General features: G+C 44.4%; 1 protein-coding gene across 11 annotated transcripts in view; it reads left to right on the plus strand.

The window, feature by feature from the left end:
* Positions 1 to 14,243, plus strand: part of ZHX3 (zinc fingers and homeoboxes 3) — a 129,521-nt gene that overhangs the window by 22,283 nt on the left and 92,995 nt on the right. Inside the window, exon 1 of one of the 11 annotated variants that reach the window (XM_045053616.1) lies at positions 121 to 612. The exons of the other annotated variants lie outside the window; for them this stretch is intronic. The gene's annotated coding sequence lies outside the window, so the exon portion shown is untranslated. Of the gene's footprint in view, positions 1 to 120; positions 613 to 14,243 lie in introns of those variants that run through there. 11 annotated transcript variants of the gene reach the window in all.

The following is a 14,243-nucleotide window of genomic DNA, read 5'->3' on the forward strand; positions in this document are numbered from 1 at the left end:
TTGCGCGGTTGGCATTTCTGAGCAGTGATTGCCTTGGGCTCGCGCCCTGTGAGAAACTGTTATGTGATGGGGAGGGGAGGTTAGGTGGAGGAGGGGGGGGGCACACTCCTTTCTGTTTTCATCTGTGTCATGTGAACACGTAGTATTTATTCATGAGACTCCACACAGCTTCAGTTTTAAAAAGGATTACAGTAGTTTCCATTTATACATGCTCTTGTACGTTGTGATGTTGATGTGCTTTATTTGTAGTAAACTTAGCATTGCAGTATTTCAAAACGAAGAGAAAATGCGTCCTGAAACAATTGGTATTTTGCCGGATAGTTCTCAACCACGGGGAAAGAGCCAAAAGCGCACTTCATTAGCTGGAACAACTTATTCGGGCTTAATTTGTTTCTAAGAGACATACAGTGGAAAAATCCAGAAGCAGCACAGTAGTATCAAAGACTCCTAGGAAATTAATGAAAGGGCCCTTCTCTTGCTGCCTTGGAAAGATGGTATCAAAGTTGCTGTAGAGGACCGAGTTCACATGTAATGATAAACATATTAACCAAGTTGGTTTTGTGACCTTGATACATTGAACAGCGTTTGATTTGCACAGTGCTTCGGCAACAGGTAAACATTGCATGGGGAGTGGGGTAACTTTTGGAGAAAATGTTCCCCATGTTTTGTTTTGTTTCCATATTTAAGTAAGCTTTCAGGGTAGGTGAGACTAGGGTCGTCTCACCATAGGAGTGTGTGTGTGTGTGTGTGTGTGTGTGTGTGTGTGTGTGTGCTCGCGCGCGCGTGCATTTTAAGATAACATTAACAATTACAAAAGTAGGGGCACCTGGGTGGCTCGGTTGAGCTTCTGACTCTTGATTTCGGCTTAGGGTCATGATCCCCAGGGTGGTGGGATCGAGCCCCATGTCGGGCTCCTCAGAGCCTGCTTGAGATTCTTTCTTTCTCCCTCCTTCTGCCCCTTTCCCCACACTCACGCTTTTTTCCTGCTTACAGATTATGTACAGTCTTACACGTAGATTATGTATGTACGCCTCCTACATGAAGGCATGAGAGGATGGTTGACATAGGGATTCAGTGGTGTGATTATATATAATTCTTTGCTTAATCTGATTTGCAACTTTACTCTGCAGCTGGAGGTATTGTCTCCTCTATAGGTATATTTAATCTATTCATTACTCATAATACTTTTGTATGGGTAAGAACCTGGCTTCCCTTTGTGATAGTTTTAAAAAGTAAATTGGAGCCTCTGCTTAGAGCATGCCAAAAAACTTTTCATCTTAAAGTAAAACCTGAAGTCCTTGCTGTGGCTGAGTAGACTACCTCCCTGTCTTCACTTCCAGTTTTGCCAAACAACTTAAAAACTTCAAGCATATACTAGCCTCAGTGCCTTTGCATTTGCTGTTCCCTCTGCCTAGAACTCTGTTCTCTGGATATCATGGTTCTTGCCTCAGGTCTCTGCCCAGATGTAACCTTATCAGGCTTTCCCTGACCCCTCTGTGTAAAATACACCCCACTTTCCTGTCCTCTTGACCCACCTTGCTTTTCTTCATAGCATTTACTACCACTTAGTAAGTGCATATTAAAATGTTGGTTTATGTCTCTTTCCCCCCATTAACCCAAGAGTGTGAGATTTTTTTCACTGATGAATCCTCAGGGCTCAGAACAGCACCTGATACATTATAGGTGCTTTGTATTTGTTCAATGAATGAGTAAATGAATGTTCATTATACATCCATTCCTGTAACCTTCCTGTAGCCTCCTAGTTTTTAGATAGGTCTATCATGAATTGGGGGACCAATCCCTTAGAAGTCAGGATAAGTCCTCTCCTTTACATATCTGAGAAGAAGAATTTTCCAAGTGAGGCTTATAATCTTAAAAAGAATTATAGTCTTGATTTAACTTGAACAATTGAGGGAAGAAACATTTTTGGCAGATGTTACTGGCTTTTTTATGCATTATCCCTTGTGTCACTTTGGAAATCTTTGAAAAGTATAAAGTATCCCTGTTATGTTTACAGCTGTGATTTCAATTTGGTAGTTCTTAGTGATAGTGTAAGCCTCAAGAGCATAGTGAGTTTTTTGTGTCAACAGATACCCAGAGATATAATTACAGCTTTAATGTGTTTTCATTTGAGGAGTAGCTGGTATATTTACTTATTTTCCTGGCAACTCTATCCTTTTCAGCTCCTTGCTTATCAGGTTTTGGATGGCCTCACAGGTACACTTAATTTTTTTTTTTTGACATTTTAAAATAAATCCTTGATCTCTTGAGCATTTTACATCTCTTGTGTGACTCTTGAACTGTTTCGAAAGTACCAGTTTCATCTTTCAGGATGAATTGATATCTGTAGTAAAACATATAATTGCATTTTCCTTATAGGGATGGGACAAATTGTATCGTGGGGTAGAATTTTTACAGAAAGAATATAATGTGGGTGCAAGCTTTTTAAAGGTTTGGATTTCAAGTTAGAGTACTTTAAAAAAAAATATTTATTTTTTGAGAGGAAGAGACAGAGTATGATCTGGGGAGGGGCAGAGAGAGAGGGAGACACAGAATCCGAGGCAGATTCCAGGCTCTGAGCTGTCAGCACAGAGCCCGACATGGGGCATGAACTTGGAAACGGCAAGATCATGACCTAGGCCAAAGTCGGACACTTGACCGACTGAGCCACCCAGGTGCCCCCAAGTTAGAGTACTTTTTTAAAAGTTTATTTTGAGAGAGAGAGGGGGCAAGAGAGAATCCCAAGCAGGCTCTGCACTGTCAGCACAGAGCCCGTTGTGGGGCTCATACTCAACAAACCTCAAGATCATGACCCAAGCCGAAACCAAGAGCCAGACGCTTCACCGACCAAGCTACCCAGGTGCCCCAGGGTACTTTTAATTTTAATGAGTTTTTGAAAAAAAATCATTTTTTCTCATAAGGAAAAGGATTCCTTTGAACGCAATCCAAACAGAGACCTTCAAAAACGTTTTTTTCTTATGCCTCAAATATGCAAGAACTTAGAGGGAAAATTCTAAATGAAAATTTTCTTTTAAAGGCCTAAAGGCAATGTGTTAAGAATTTATTTTTATTCCATAGACATTTATTGAGCACATAGTTGGGGGGGGGGGTTCTGTGTGTTTTTGCATGGGCTACATGACCATGTTCCATTTTAGATTACCAACCTGATTTCTTATTATTTCTTCTCTTTTGTCACTTGGCTGCCTCCCTTCTGTCATCATATTCTCTCCCTAAATGATCTCATCTATTCCCAGGACTTTAATACCCTTTAAATGCTGATGCCTTCCTCAGTTACATCTCCGTCCTGGACCTTTTTCTGGTTCTAGTCTTGCATTTTTACCCACCACCTTCCTGCTATCTCTACTTGCTGCCCCACTGGAATCCCAATCTTCATATGTCCAAAATATCTCCCTCTCAGACTTCCAGATTTATGTTCCTCATTCCTGACTCCTGCCTTCACTCTCTGCCAGCTTTCCCTGGCCCCTGCCTTCCCTATCGCAGTGTCCTTAATTGTCCTCTCGTTGGTCAGGCCAAACACATGAAAGTTGTCTTTGATTCTTCCTGATTCCTCATCCCACATCCAACTCATCAGCACAGACTGTTGTCCTAGATGCCAGAATACCTCAGATCCTCCCTTCTCCATCCTCATAATCCAGCTGCCGTCCTTTCAGCTGGATGACTGTCCCAACCTATACCTGGTCTCCCAGCTTCCAGCCTTGCCTTCTTCTAACCCACGTACCCATTGCAGCCAGAGTGATGCTGCTAAAAAGCAATCCAGATTGCATCACCCCACTGCAGTGGCTTCCCACAGCACTTAGACCCAAACCCACACTTCTTAATCAGAGGTGCTCGGCCTCTGTCTCTCTCTCCAGCCTCTGACCCTTGCTCATCCATTCTTCCATCAGGTTGGAACTGTCAGTTCCGCAAATGTGCCAGTTCTCCTCCTCTTCTGTACAGGCCCTTCTCTCTGCCTGGCACCCCTCCCCCTGCTCTCCTCATGGAAAAATCCCTCTCAGACATTTGCTCTCAGCTAAAATGTTCCTCCTCAGAGGGGCCTTTCCTGGTCACCCCGTTCCACGGTAGCTTCTTCCCCCATACCTGCATTGTACCCTCTTAGTATATGTGCATTTCCTGCTTAGTACTTCGCCAGAATCCCAGGTGTCTCATTTATATCTTTCCTTCTTTTTTCAAAATTTTTTTTCAAGTTTATTTATTTATTTTGAGAGAGAGAGCACATGCACACAAGCATAGTAGGGGCAGAGGGAGAGGGAGAGAGAATCTCAAACAGGCTCTGCACTGCCAGTGCAGAGCCCGACGTGGTGCTTGACTCACAAACCGTGAGTTCATGACCTGAGCCAAAACTGAGAGTCGGGTGCTCAACTGACTGAGCCACCCAGGCACCCCAAAAAACAGTAGTTCCTATCTCATAGGGTCATTGTGAGTGGCATAAGTACACAAGAACAATGACTGTGGCTATTAATATTATAAGGAGGGAAAAGAAACCTCAGGAAAAGACCTTTAGCCCCATCAACAAATTAGAGTTTGGGTACGAGTGAAAGACAATACCTAACAGTATTGTTTCATTGACTCAGGTTTTGAACTTATAAAAATGATCAGGGAATTAACTATTTGGCTTGTGATTTATAATCATTCTGCTGATGTATGGAAACATTGTTTGGATTCAAATTTGTAAAATGCTTGAGGTAAGACAGTTTTCTTCTTTTTAATCTGCTCTCCATCTTAAGAAAGATTCTTAGGGTAGAGAGATCTTTTGAGAGGCTGGTCATTTTGAGTGTCTAGTTAGTTTTTTCTCTTTCATTAGAAAGGTACTCACCATTACTGTTTACTTCAGTAGTGAATATCTTACTTCAAACAGTCAAGCAAACAGTAGGCCTGGTACAGGCATGGTGGGCTGGGCAGCCCTCACAATGAAATATCTAGGCACAGTTGAATTTTCTTTAAATTTTTTTTTCAACGTTTTTTTTTATTTATTTCTGGGACAGAGAGAGACAGAGCATGAACGGGGGAGGGGCAGAGAGAGAGGGAGACACAGAATCAGAAACAGGCTCCAGGCTCTGAGCCATCAGCCCAGAGCCTGACGCAGGGCTCGAACTCACAGACCGCGAGATCGTGACCTGGCTGAAGTCGGACACTTAACCGACTGTGCCACCCAGGCGCCCCTAGGCACAGTTGAATTTTCTGATGGGATGGCTTATGATCAAGTGCTCGTTTGGTAACTTTCATCAACTTTATGAAGTAGAGGGTGAGGATGTTCGCTAAGACTAAGTGGGAAGAGGTCAGAGTGAAAACAAAGAGATTTGACATATAATTGAGGTCAGGAAGGGTGAACTTGGGGCAACGTCAATGATTTCCTGACAGGATGCAGGACTCTGTTGAGGTAGGAGACGAGACTATGGATGGATTGGGGTATCAGTCGTGTTCAGCTTCCTGGATTTAGGAGCGTATGGTTGGATTCAGCCAGGGTTGGGGTTTGGTGGCAGGAAGACAGTGGAACAGAGGATCTGCGGGTATTGTCCAGGGAGTGATTAACATGCCAGATAAGGGTTTTTAGGCTGGATGAGGGGGAGAAAAGGAGCAGAGGTGTCAATGAAGGCAAGGACTGCGTATATTGGAGTGATGGAGTAATACGAAGACGTGGTTAGGTAGGGGACATGTGAGTGGAAGATTTCAGAGCTGGAGCAGTTAATTACTGGACATGACAAGCTCCTGAAGTGAACCCATTGAAGATGAATGAAGTCAAGGAGGTCAATTAACCAAGAGGCTGGAGAGTTGTTTGGGTCATTCCCGTAGTCAGAAAACCAATCACAAGGATGTCAGGATATTAGGGTGGAGAGAAGGAAGGCTGTGAAGTCTTCAGTGAATGAAGTACTAGCAAGAGAGAGGTGTTAATGACCAGCCTGCAGGCACCTTAGAAGATGGGGGGGGGGGGGGTTTGCCTGAGGGCAGTGGAAGAGCAACGACCTGGAAGCTTTAGTGGTTACAAGGTCTCTCTGGAAGGAGTTGGCCTCGGCCCCGATCCCGTATGCTTCGGAAGGAATCCCAATTGAAGTGGGCAGCATCGATGGCATGTTGTATTGTGTTTCTAAACTTGGTCATGAAAATCATCTGAGGGTGTGTGTTAAAAATACAGATTCCAGGGTCCCATTCCAGACCGACTGGATTAGAATTTATAGGAGAGGAGACTGAGAATGTACATTTTAAAATGCCCCCACCCCACCACCACACACGTACCTGGTAATTCTTTATAATTAGGCAAGTTTTGGAAATGTAGCTGTAGTGTTTAAGATCATGGGGTCTGGAAGCTGACAGCCAGGGTGTGAAAGAGGTGTGGCAGGTAGGAGTGAGCCTTAGCCTATGACTCTTAATAGCTTAGCTCTCCAGGTCTGTCTGGTATCAGAAGCAGTGAATTAAGGGACTCTCCATTAGAGGCAAACACACTGACCACAGCAAGAAGAGATAGCCAGTGATGACAGAGATGAAAACACTGTATAAGATAATTCAAAGTCTAGCAGTTTGGAGGACATGCATTGTAGAAAAAAGTTCTGTTTGCCTCAGTAGCCTCTGAATACATTAATCATAATTGTTGTTCTCAACAGGAATAGGTCAAGTTATGGTTTGGTTAGTTCTGGAGGCTGAGAAGGAAGTAATGCAACTTAGAAAGCTTTCTAGCATAAACTAGCATGTTTTAGTGCTTCAGTTATCCATAAAATTAACTTGTGTGATACATTTCTATCTCTGAAGATATGGAACTAAAACATTTACTCAATGACCTGCTAAAGATAAGAGCAGTATGATCCCCAAGGGGCTTTATACATGATTAGAGGCTTAATATCATGATGGCCGCGGCCCCACCACCCCATTCTCTGTATTTTTGCCAAGAAAATTCAGTTCCTTTTCATGGAAAAGAAGAGGAATCCTGCAAAAGAATAGCTACTGGGAGGAAATTTGGAGTTAGCCATTCTTGGCTGACCATTTGGAGCCCCCTATTGCTAGTAAGGAGGTTTGGGTTTGTTCAGAATATTTCAACTATACTTCCAACCTAGTTTGTCCTACCCAAACACCAAAGCTGTGGGAAAATCATGTCAGCCCTGCTAGAAGTGGTTGCTATGGACCTTGAGCCTAAAACTTGATTTGCTCTATCATGTGTTCCATTTCTTCTTTCCTTTTAGCACAGCTGGTACTGAGAAGCCTGGCTTTCAGACTGCCACACTGGGTGCCAAACATGGCATAGCATCTTGGTTATATTCCTGTCACTCACCACATCCTTCCACTTACTGCCTCATCTCCTTGGTGAACTACAGGGAGCCACTTGAATGCACATCTTGAGACCTAGAAAATGTGGCAATGGAGGTTTAGTAATGCCAACCCAACCCGAACTTCCCATTTGCAAGTTAAGATTTTTTTTTAAAGTAATGCCATTTAGAGAAAAAATGGGAATTCAGACTATTTTTCCCTTTTAGAAAAACATCTTCTAAAGCTAACAAATACTAAACAGAGGCCCATGAGTATTTTAACAGTAATAACATGCTCTTTATTATCACACTTATCTGCCCTATGGGGCCAGGAACCCCTGAACTCTGTTGTATTCTGTATTAATGAAGGCTCTACTATATTGTGATGCTCTTATAACGTTTGAATCACTAAGTGTACTCAATTTGTGAAGTGTTTCTATGTCTACTGCGAACTAGGCACCTTGGGGGTTAAAAAAGAAGGTCTTTGTTCTCAGATATTTTTAAAAGTTCGACAATGTACATTTAAATCTCTAACCTCAAGCAGACGACCCTGTGTGCTGTGAAGGAGGTGTAATCAAAATGTAGGCTCAAGGATGAAGGAGGTTATTTCTGGTGGTGGGCGGACGTGGCGAGAGGGGATGGTGTGCTTTCATGGAGGGTTTGTATTCAGACAGGACCTTGAATTGGGTAGAATTTGGAACTGTTATATTTGATATTCTGTTTACGGAGGCATCATTTATTTTAGCAAGACTACAGAGATACTTTGGTGCTTAATGAATTAGCTTTCACTCATCCAGAATGCCTCACTCCTTAATTATTTTGGATAATTTTTCTGTGTAATTAAGTATGAAGTATTAAGGAATGTGTGGTGGAGAAGAGCTTTTATGGGAGCCCTTAAATAATCTTGGGATCATAGTGGATGCCTCAAATTCTAAAAGAATTGGAAATATAGTGCTATGGTAGTGAATAGAAAACCAGAGCGATAATGGAAGGTATGTGTTTGGGTACATGGTTTAGGAATTGGGGGAAGAAGGAGCTCTAAGTGAGATGGTGAGGCCTTTGTAGGAAAGAAACGTCTTCCCGGTTAGGGGACCTCTTGAATACTCACTGTCTTGTTTCTGAGTGTCTTTTCCAGGAATTGTTGGCAATGAGGGCAGGAGAGCCCTGTGGGCTGGGGCCATAATAAACTTCTCCCTTGTTCTAGTATGGCCAAGCACAGAGGATTTTACAGAATGGGTCTACCTGCTCTAGGTCTGTGTGTGCCTTATTTCTGGGCGTGGCCTGCTTCAAAGCTATATATTTCTGACAGAGTGGATGCTTTTTGGCTGACACGTGTCCCTCTGGGTGAATCCTCACTCCTTTGGCAGGCCCATTTCTTGCCATGGGTAGGTTAGCTACAACTGGACATCATGTCATCCTTCCAGTTGGTTATTATTAGGTCTGAGACCTTGCAGCCAGTTTTTCCTTTCCCATGTAAGACTGAATTTTCACTTTTGTCCTTGCCCTGTCATTTCAACACTTAATTTTCCAGGCAGTTGAAAAACATACCATTTACTACCTTTTATGCTGAAATGGGGCCCTGGCTCAGAATTCTGATTTTTTTGGGGGAATCAGCATACACGGTTTTGAAACAAATACTATTTTCCTTGTTTATTCCTGATAATGCCAATAGCATTTTAAAAGCTGAGATATTTGGTAATGCTGTCTATCCCATTTTACCATGCAGGTGACTGAAGCAACTCTTAAGAAAATGAATTCAGTCACTCACCAATAATGTACTTATTTTATGCCAACGGTGTGTCAGATGCTATGCTAGACACCAGTGGGGAACAGTCAGACATGGTGTTTCTCTGGCCTCGTGCCACTTATAGTCTGGTGGATCTATGGATCTATCCATGATAGATTTGTAGATAACTGTAGGCCTGGAGACAGAAAGGCGTGGTGCATAGTCCTGCTTTTGCCATTTACCAATTATATGACCTTAGGCATTTGACTCTGTGTTCAGAATAACACAGACTCTGTGTCAACGTGAATAAAAACCTCTTTTAACACGGTTTATAAGAGTTTCATAATAGTTCCATGACACTACATAGAAAAGAGCTTTGAGAAGGTCAAGTCACTGTATATGCAGATACAGGTGGGGGTCATCAGCCCCTGCTCTGTTTAATAGGAATGGCTAACAGAGGGTTTCCACTAGTGTGTGGGTTCAGAGAATGCCATGTACTTCAGAGAATCCCCAAATATAATACTAGGACTAAATACTATTAATATTTCATGAATTCTAATGCTTTTAAATAATAAGAAAACCAGCTATTTTTGGTGCCTGGGGTTAATGTAGGCTACTTACTCATCCCTAGCAAGCTGTAGATTTAATACATACTGGCATTATTTCAGCAAACAATGCTTCTGGATATTTACTCTCTAACTGGAAATTTATTACTACAAGAATGGATGTATATGATAATAGTAGCAGTTTAATACATACTTTTATTACGGAGTAGACATACACAAGTTTATCTGAACAGTAATTATAATAAAATAAAAGGTATCCTTGGTAAGAAGTAGGAGGTATCTTTAGTTTTTTACAGATTTAGGTAGATAAGGAGTTTTGAGCTGCGAGATTCCTTTTTGGTTCTAACCTTCTTTTGTTTTTATGGTCAGTCTTCCTGCATATCCCTGAAGGACATTTCATGTAGATATTTTCTATAGTAACCTAGACAAGACCCTTAGTCTTTCGGAACTTCAATGTAGTCATAAAATGTGGCCTTTGCTTTGCCATGCCTGCTTCACAGAGTTGAGACATTCAGACCAGACAAAGGATTGGAAAGGATGTGCTTCTATCTGTGATGGTTCTCATTAGTCCACAGGTGTAGTGGTCAGATAGTTCTGGCAAATGAATGCCTTAGAAGGGCTGTGTCTTGATTTGTAGTACAGCCTTGTTCAGGTTTCCTGATTCTTTCTCGTTAGGATTTTTTTTTTAAGTTTGTTTTATTTTGAGAGAGAGAAAGAGTGGGGCAGGAGCAGAGAGAGGGAGGGAGAGACAGAATTCCAAGCAGGCTCAGTACCATTCATGCAGAGTTTGGCGTGGAGCTCAAACTCACGATCTGTGAGATCATGACCTGAGCCGAAATCAAGAGTCAGATGCTTAACCAACTGAGCCACCCAGGTGCCCCTGATTCTTTCTCATTAAAATTCAGTGCCTTCCACATCTTTTGGTCTCATTCTCATTAAATAGCTTTTCACTTTATGCTTGGTTAGCCATTCACCAATATTTATTGAGCTTTTGCTATGTGTTAGGCATTGTGTGGGGTGCTGGGCATATAAAGGGGAGAGGGCCAGACACTCTTGGCTGTTTGGTGGGGAAGGAGCCCAAGGCTACAGCATCAATTCTTGCCTGAATTTCCAGCCTGCTGGCCTTCCCTATGTATTTCAGACTTGCCAGTTGCCACAATTGTGTGAGCCAGTTGCTTAAAATCTCTTTCTGTCTGTCTGTCTGTCTCTCTCTCTCTTTCTCTGTGTGTGTGTGTGTGTGTGTGTGTGTGTACGTACTTACACACATATATCCTATTGGTTCTGTTTCTCTGGAGAACCCAGACTGATACATTACTTAACAAATGCTGTCATCCTCGGTGCAGAAAGAGGAAGAACAAATGTAAACAAAATGCTTAGTGTGGTTTTTAGCCATGTTGAGTTTGAGGTGCCCGTGGAATCCACATGGAGATATCAGCAGGCAAATGTAGTCAGGTCAAGGAGAACTCACACAAGTGGTCTGGACTGTGGATAGAGAAGTTTGGAACCCCAGGAAACACGAACATTTAGGGGAGAGGCAGAGGAAGAGGAGCCGGTAAAGGAAACCAAGAAGGAATAGATAGGAGGAAGAGCAGGAGAGAGTGGGGTTGTGGAAATCCGGGCAGGGGAGAATTTCACGGAGGGAGTGCAGCACTGTCCAGCATCTCAAGGTCAAGAGAAATGTTGGTATATGTCCTGGGAGGTGTCATCGAGGTGACTGTTTTCAGTGTCGTCGTGCATTAGAGGAGGTGGGACAGAGTCCATGGCGATGACATGAAGATGCATGTTTGCTGCTCCTGTTTCCTCAAGAAGCTCACTTATGCAGTGTGAGGACAAGAAGGGCTGTGGGAAGGGATGATCTTAGGATGGGAGGGGCTGCAGCATGTTCAGAAGTGAAGAGACGGAGCTAGAAGACAGGAAGAAGGCAGAGGTGCAAGGGAGAGAAAGCTCACGTGCTCCCCGGGGTGTAAGGACCCGCACAAGGGATGGCCAGAGGTGTTGCCAGAGGCAGAATGCCTGTTTCACTTTGTATGGAAAGAGAAAAGGTATTGGGGATACAGGTAAGTTATAGATGGGAGGAGACTAGACGTTTTGCCCTCGTCAAAGCTTCCATTTTCTTTGTGAAATGGACTTTCGGCAGCAACTGATAGCCAGGGTGAGCTGGTGCAGTAAGGTCTCTGAGACAGGAGTGAAGGTATAACCTTATTGCTGCGGGGCTTGAAGTGGAGCCTGGTTATCACTCCCCATTGTCTGTTGAATGTAAGTTTTGCTCCGCAGTCTGATGTTTGTACAGTCTTCCACAGTCTCCCTTTAACTAGTTCTGCCAGGCCACCTATCTTTTCTGTTTCATTCCAGCACCCTTGAACTTGAACTTCAGCCAGGAGTGTCTGCTGTAGCGCTGGAGTGTGGCCTAGAGAGACTGGGCGTTGTAGGGAGGATGCCATCAGACTCAGAGCCAGCAGTCCTGTGGTCCGATCTCGGCCCCTCCATTTACTAGCTATGGGCCTTGGACATAGCTTAACTTCTCTGGGTCTGTTTCTTCATTTGTAAACTGTTAATTATAACAACAATAATGAAGGATGGTGGTGATGGTTGTGTCAGAGGAGAAAACATACTTTAAAGTACTTTGAAGAGGATAAGTAGTATATAAATGGAGCTGGTGTCATGAGGCCATGAGTAACCCTAGCTCCAGGCTTTTGTATAAATGCTCTTTACCACTAGGGCTCTCCACCTTCTCTCTGTCTAAATTCAGCCTGTATTACGTAGAGACATGCTAGCTCCTGTAACAGATGAACCCCGCCGAAATCTCAGTGGCTTAAAACAGTAGACATGTTCGTGCCCATTTCAAATCCAGTCACCTGTGGGGGTGAAAGGGGCCCAGACTGATGGATGTGCTGCCGTCTTCAAACCGTTGTTGCCAAGATTGCTCTGGGTGTCCATGTCCTGCCAGTGGAGTGGGGGAAGAGAAAGTATGGATGACTGTCTGGGAGGCTTTTATGCACCAGGCTTAGGATGGGAGCTGGTGACCAGGGCCAAAAGAGAGATGGCTGAGGGAGGCATTTACTGGGTGGGTGGCAAATTTGGGGCATGTAGGTTTTCATGTGCGCAGAATGGTGGCAGGGGCTCTGAGAAGCATCGGGCTGGCCCTGTGCATCCCTACGACAGGACAGACAGGCCACTCCTGCCTTGGCAGACAGGGCATGGGAAGGCCAAGGGGCCTGGGGCTGGTTCCTGGTGAAGGCAAGCATTGCAATGGTGGGAGAGAAGCCCTCCGGCTCAGGGGAGACAGGTGGATGAGAACTGGGGTATTTACACACCTTCTAAAAGCTGGGGAGGCAGACACTGTTTACCTTTCCCAAGATGAGAACACTGATGAGGTGTGGCCTTGACAAAAGCCACACAACAAATCAGCAAAGAAATGAGCTAGGTCTTGAGTCTTCTGACATCAAAGCCCCTGGAGGGGGAGCCAGGAAGTACCCCACCCAGAGAGCTGGAAGAACTGGGCTCTGAGGTTGGTTGGAGGTGAACCCCTGGGCACAGGGTAGAGGAGGACCTCCATGGTGGCTGCACCTTTTATGACTCACCTTTTGGCTGCTTCAGTTGGAGGAGGCCAGGCAGGACAGGAGCATTCCAGGCAGAGGCAAAGACCCTGAGTTTGAACTGTGCTTAGAGGGTTTGGATACTGAAAGGGGACTGGGTTGGTCACGGTGAGCGGCAGGGGGAGGTGCATGAGAAGATGCTCGAGAGGGAGGCAGGGCCCAGATCACACAAGGGTGTAAGGCCATGGCAAGGAGCTAAGATTTTATTCGAAGGACAGTGGGAAACCATTGTACGTTTTGAGTGGAGGGTAAAGGGTGGTCCAGTTTATAGTTTAAAAAAGACAACTCTGAGGGGTGCCTGGGTGACTCAGTCAGTTAAGCAGTTGACTCTTGGTTTTGGTTCAGATCATGATCTCGCGGTCATGGGTTCGAGCCCCGCATCAGGCTCTGCAGTCATAGCATGGATCCTGCTTCAGATCTCTGTCTCCCTCTCTCTGCCCCTCCCCTGCTCATGCGTGTGTGTGGGCTCTCTCTCTCTCAGTCCCCCCCCCTCTCAAAAATAAAAACGTTAAAAAAAAATGGACTACTCTGGCTGTTGTGGAGAATGAGTGGAGGGGAGGCCATGGTATATATTGGACGCAGTGGGGGTGGGAAAAGGAGGAATTGAGTAGAAGTGGGTCTGGAGCTCCAGGCAGAGGTTCAGGCTGGTAAAGAAAATTGGATCCTGTATTTCCTGTTAGCTCACTCCCTGTTCTTAGCCAAACTTCCTGTGAGTAGCCTTATCCACAGTATCTACTTCCTCACCTCCTCAGCTCAGCCCTTTGCACTCTGGCCTCTGTCACTGCCGCTTTCCTGAGATGTCTTGGGGAAAGGGTGCAGCCCTTTGTGGTTAGCCAAGTCTGAGTCTTTAGCTCTCGAAGGCTTGATTTGCATCCAGTAACACTGTGAGCTGTTCCTGCCTTGGAATGTTCTCACTTAGTCCCTTGTCTCTCTGGTTCCTCATCCTGTGGCCCCTTTGCTGTCTCCCAACTTCTCAGCCGGGCCCTGAAATGATAGTATTCCCCCAGCCTTCTGGCCTTGGTCCTCCTGGGTTCTCTCTGTGCCTCTTTGAACAAAAGAGTCCTCCCCACTTTCATCATGCCAGTGTCTACTTGCCTTTCCA

The sequence above is a fragment of the Felis catus genome, chromosome A3 (genome assembly GCF_018350175.1).
Source record: "Felis catus isolate Fca126 chromosome A3, F.catus_Fca126_mat1.0, whole genome shotgun sequence".
Taxonomy (NCBI): domain Eukaryota; kingdom Metazoa; phylum Chordata; class Mammalia; order Carnivora; family Felidae; genus Felis; species Felis catus.